The sequence below is a fragment of the Phaethon aethereus genome (assembly GCF_964289735.1).
Source record: "Phaethon aethereus genome assembly, chromosome: 1".
Lineage (NCBI taxonomy): Eukaryota > Metazoa > Chordata > Aves > Phaethontiformes > Phaethontidae > Phaethon > Phaethon aethereus.
The window spans coordinates 192,806,162-192,812,238 of record NC_138575.1 but is presented as its reverse complement, the minus strand read 5'-3'; positions in this window follow the sequence as shown (position 1 = coordinate 192,812,238).

The following is a 6,077-nucleotide window of genomic DNA, read 5'->3' as shown; positions in this document are numbered from 1 at the left end:
ACAAAACAAGAGCCAAGGAACGTGCCTGCTATCCTTCTTCTTCAAGCAACTGCACAGCAAGGTGCTGACTGTAAAAACAAATACAACATTACAATGCAGAGGCAGGAAAAAAGCAAATCCCAATCACACAGAGGCAGAGAAGAAAAAATTAATCAAGTAATGCCAAACCTAATAATAACATAGTCCTCACCATCAGCCTCCCCGAAAGAGAGGAAAGGAAAACAAAGGCGCTGAAACACTAAACACAGGAATTAATGGAAAATATCAAACAAATGTAGGAATAACAGGGAGCGCAAGACTGCACACTGGCCTCCACTTCCCTTTTCCCCTTAGGCAACAGAAGCAGAGAGGGAAAGCAAGCACCATTCCCCAGTCACGGTATTTCTGGAGTTGGTAGATTGGAAAATTACTTGTTAGCCATTTGAACCAAGATAGCTAAATTTTACTGTTCTCAATGGTCTTTACATGATGTAGTCATTCTACTGAATTAGGCATGAGGTCAACGTGGTTATATTTGAACCCTGCTCTGAAGCCTTATACTGAATTGAACTTAGCAGTTTAGGCAATCACCTAGTCAAGAGGTGATTGCTTAGAGAGAAAGGGATCTTAGACTCAGACCCTCCTGGAGGGAAGCATCCCGTCCTGCACTGCTGGTGCCAGGGTTTCCTACACCCCCAGTTTGCGTTCCATACTGGCTAGGGCTCGGCGTGAAAGAGAGAGCAAGCCAGCCCAGCAGCCTGTTTGTACCCAGAGGTGGCTGCGGGAAGAAGTACAGGATTGTTCTGGGATTTTGGCTGTCTCACGCTGGACAAGCAGTGCCTCGAGACAGACAGTGCTGGAGAAGGGAGCCAGGAGAGGACACGCACATGCCTGGATCTCAGGTGCTCTTGGGGAAAAGCCTGATGTGGAGCACGTTCTTCCCTGCTCCTGAATGGCATCCTCCAGCCAGATGTGGGGACAGGTATCTACCACTTTCTACAAAGCCAGTCTGTCATGCCACCACGTTTCATCCCACCCAGCGTGGTCCCCAGGCTCAGGGCACCAGTTTGCCATGTCTTTTGCACCAGTCCTGACTGAGGAATGGTGTTCGTTTCACCTAACTGTAAACTTCCACAGAGGAGATATTTCCAGCTGAAACAGTCACCCAAGGGCTTCCCTTGGTATGCACTGCAGAGAAACAAGTCTTTCTAAGGTGAGATTCACCTCACCTTAAAGGAGGTGTCTAAAATAGGTCAAGTGAGTCAGTCTCAACAAGTACCAATTGTTCTCCATTGCCTGTTAAGGGAGCGTAGGTCTCTAGTTCAGGTGAAGGTATATAGTTATATGAGATTAATTCCATCCCTGGTGACCTCCTCCACTTAGTTTCACCTTCAGGCCAGCAGTAATGATATCTACCCTGCTCTGATACATCCTCTCCAAGTACAATGCTATACTGAGTACTGAGCTTTGATTATTAATATTATTGTCCTTTAAGAAAATAGTAAAAGTTTCTCCCACTTCACGGGGTGGGGGGGGGGAGGAGGTGTTTTAGCTGCATTTATTTTAGCTCCTTAATTTCCTGTGCACATATTCAGGGAGTATAATTATTTATATTTAATTTATTTTCATGGATCAAAGGAATAGAGAGAAAGAAAGCACACTCTTCTCAAGCAATGAGACCCAGAGCTCATATATGCCTTCCCTTCTAGATCCCAAGGCTCTTTCAAATGTGGCCCTTTTTCCAACCTCAGCCACCCCACAACACCACCCTCCTTTCAGGCACATGCTGATACCTCCTAAATCTCCCCTTTCCTTTTCAATCCCTTCCCACTGGCTATCCAGGCCACCCAGCCCAGGTTTCCCCAACCAGCCCTCTCACTCATCTCTCCCAAAGTTTTCCCTGCTCTCCCATTGCAAGAGCATTGAGAATACAAGGTAAACGCAATCACTACTTCCCATGTCTGTGTTCGGATATGGACATGGCAGGGCAGGCAGCAGTTCGGCTGGGGGGGAATCCCTGTTCACTCAGTCGCCCGCCTCAGCACAACCGTGTGGAAAGGAGCAAAGCCTTTAAGGATGTAAGTCACAAAGCTTCGCTGAGCCAGCTATTTATAAAGGGGTGAGAGTTTTGCAATCACTGGCAGATTTCCATACAGATACAAAGGTACATCCCTAATGCAAGACCACTATCCTGCCAAATTTTGAATCCATGTCACAGCGTGGGGAAGGCAAATGTTCTCAGAGAAAAGGCCAACAGAGCTTTTTAATATTGATGAAATAATATTTATCTCCCCAGTGTTCCTCTTGGAAATGGATGAGTCTGGCTGGGTTTTTCCTTCCTCACATCCCTCCACATCAAGGTAAAACACTTGAGGCAGGTGAGGAAATTCTGACGTGATTATGGTTATCTCCAGCAGCTTCTGTAAGAGTGGGGCTGTTCACTGCTCTTCACAACTAATAAAACACAACATTGCTTCATTTACTCACAAACTTCATTCAGCTCCAAAGCTCAGATGACTGCTTCTAAAACTTTTTACCTCGCTTTCCAATAGACAAATTCGGCTCTCACAATGAGATCGACTTTACAGCCAGCCATGCCTAATCTTACATAAACAAGGTCAAAAAATTGCCCACAGTGGATCTTTATCTGATTTATTCCTGGCACTGATTCAGTAGATGTGAGTAAGCTGAAACAGAGTCCACACAACCCACATTTTGGGGAAGTTCAGCTCAGTACCCACACACAGTGGCTTGCAGCATGCCTTTTTCATAGAAGCTACAGTAATGCTCCCAAAACTTAAGAGTGCAAGGATGACATGAAGGAAAAGTCTTTGAAAAGCTAGGGGGATATCCTCATATACTTTCAAAGAGAACTTGTACGTGAGCATGTGGACCTGTTCCCTGTGTTCTGGTGGTCCACCCTGGTCCATTTTCTGTTCACTTCCCACACCTATCAAATCCTACACTTGGTGTCATATCAGCCATTTTTCTCATACAGCATTGCAGGGCCAGCCATTAAGTTTCCCCAAAGCAAGGCCACCCCTGTCTGCATAATTCTGAGTGTCCAATCTATACCAAAAGTTGGGCATCCACAGTTTCCCTACACGACCTCCTGCAGTACTTCACTATCCCCACTGCTGATCTAACCTCAACATTCCTTGCTGCTGTTTAAACCCAACCTATCTTTCCCACCAAGAACATGGAAAACAGATGGCTTCCTTCCATTATGCGTCAGTCTCAGAGGTATCTGAATGTTGTTATCATCCCCTCCACTCCCCAATACCCTTTTCTTTCCATTAAATCGCCCCTGTCATTGGGATTTTCTTCACAGCACAGGATTTCTAGACCATTGACCACTGGCATGGCTCTTTTCTGAATTCCCTTCCACAGGTCTACTTTTGCCTTCAAGCTCAGTGTCCAAAACTAGATATATGTCATAGCTGAGGATCCACTAGCCGTGGGCAGGATGGAGCGTGTCAGGCCAGAGTTCTCCATGCACATCACAGAGTGGCATCATGTCTAGTTCATAGCATGTGCCTTGCCATGAGGTCTGGTTTACAGCTTAGTCAAGGCTGTATGGCAGAAATCAAGTTAAAGTTATAACTGAGGCACTTGGCTTAGCTGGTGAGAGAAACGAGACACGCCATTCGGGAGGGAAGGAAGGCAGGCCAGAGTGCACCCTGGACCGCCGTCGCAAGGAGCTGGCTAAGAGGCCCCAAGGCATGACTTCTGGTTAAACAGTAGGAATACGTTAGTTGTGTTCATGGCATGTAGAAGGAGTGCCTTGCAGAGAGGATCCCTGCCAGACCTCCCCTGGGAGCTGGTAATCCCCACCCGATGGCACCAGTCAGACTCCTGCATCTGGACCACAAACCGTGGAAGGGCAGCTTGCCAAGCGGTTCTTTCAGGGCATCTGCATACTTGGCATGGCTACGCTTACCGAGCTTCAGCAGGCTGCAAGATTTTCCTCGCATTATCCTCTTCTCAAACCACAAGGCCTGGCATATCTCCGCTTCTGCTTATATAATACTCCCAAATTGGCTTTCACATTCTCTCGGAACCACACTCAAAACCTTTGTCTTAGAGGAAAACGCTCGCCTCAAGCAACGAGGAACTGGAGCCGGGGCTGAGGTTACAGGACCAACCTCCCACTGCTCAGCCAAGGGCAGCCCCGCACCGCAGCATCCCCTGCGTGCAGGGCTTAGCGAGATGCATGAGCGGAAGCATCTTTTCCCAAAACACCTGCTGCTCACCCAAACTGCCCCGCCTCAACCTTCGCATGCATATAAATTGTTGCAACTATGTCAGAAGACCAGGAATGCATCATGGAAACCTGTCCCCTGTAACCGTAGCTGGGTGTAACGCTTGCAAGTGTTAAGCGCTTATGTTTGTGCAACAGCGCTTCCGTACACTGTGTTCCACCTAGACCGCGGGAAGAGGAGTTCACCATGACCCCGTCACAGCATCATATTTAGGCACAATCACGCTCTCCTGCCGTGAAGGAGGTGAGGGAGGGAGTGGGGAGCTGAAAGCTCCAGTTTAGTGCCAGCTGAAGCAGTAAGTCGAAGTGACAGAATTCAGGTTTCCACCCACTTTCTTCTAAATTTGACATTTTTGCTGCTATCATTTTCCACAATTTATCTCAGGAAAATTTACATTTAAGAATAGCAGCGTGAGTCCTGCCCATAAAAGTCAAATTAAAGAAATCAAGTCATTTTATTGATAAAAGCAGCAGTGTGGGCAGTTCAGAGGGGACATCAGTAAGAGGGGCTTGGGCTGCCAGGACACTGCAGAGGTTGGTGCGATGGGACTGCAGGACAGAACACATAGTGACTGTCAGATTGTCAACAAAAACACTCAGACGCACCTCAAATTCCTTTGTTCAAGGGGGAATCTGGTATTATTCCAATAAATACGGGATAAACTCTACTTAAGTAAGGGATAGATATACCTCTATTTAATCTCCACTTAAGCAGAGATAGAGAGGGCTTTATTAGATCAACTGCCTCTTAAGTGTAGTTACTAAATGGCATATGGCAACACAAATGGAGGGGAGGCCAGGCAGCAAACAAGGCTGAGCACTTACCTGCTATTTGTCAATGTTGTGAGACCAATGGATTGTTTTTAAACAGCCAAAATACACTGGCAGAGCAGCAGGGAGTTAATGAAACTAATGAAAACACTGCACAGATGGAGTGACCTGCAGCCGGCTGTTGTGTTGGGGTTTGGGGCCAGGACGTGCACTGCAGCCTGAGGGTCCTGGGACAGCTGTGGGGAGGTCTCCCTCAGTCCCTGGTAGAGATGCTCCTCACTGTGAAACAGCTCAGTGCTCCATGGGAGGAAACAGAGATCAGGGACTGACCTTACAGACTGAGTACCAGAGCACTTAAGCAGGGATAGAGAGATTCAGACAGCCTTCACTGTTCCAGTTAATCACTCCGTGCAAAGTGGAACAGCCTGAACATGGGAAACTGGAAAGAAACTATCCCAAAATGCTCAACGACCTGGTGACTGGAGGAACATTCAGGTCCTGTAAGAAAGCAGAGGAAGCAATAACCACAGCTACCAGATGAAGAGTGGTGCATTGCTCCCCCCATCCTTTTGTGTATCTCTCGAGAGAAAGTTTTCCATCACATCTGTTCCACTAATTGAAGTCAAATTTACAGAATATTGGAGTCTGCTCAAAGCTGTATTTCTCAATTGTTAAATTATTGGCCACAAAAGAAAAACAGGGAGGGAAAGGGAGAGGGAATGTCCAATCCCAACCTGCAGCTCTTGGAGACAAATGGAGCTGAAGATGACTTCAGGGAGCAGAATCAGACTCTTCTGCTCCTGGGGAGCTCAGGGAAGTGGAGGCATTGTAGCAGTGTCCTGCTGCTGCTGCTGCTGCTTCACATGGCAGCAAAGACAAGAGCTTGTGGTTCCCCTGCTCTGGTCCAGCTCCAGCTGCAAAAGTGGGTGATGCTGAACACATCTGTCAGGGCTCCATCAGCGCTACCACACCTAACGGTTGTGTGAAACTCTTTCCCATCCTTGCCATTTTGCAAAGGTATAGCTTGGAGTTTTGTCCTCCACTTGGCACTTATCCTGCCTCCAAT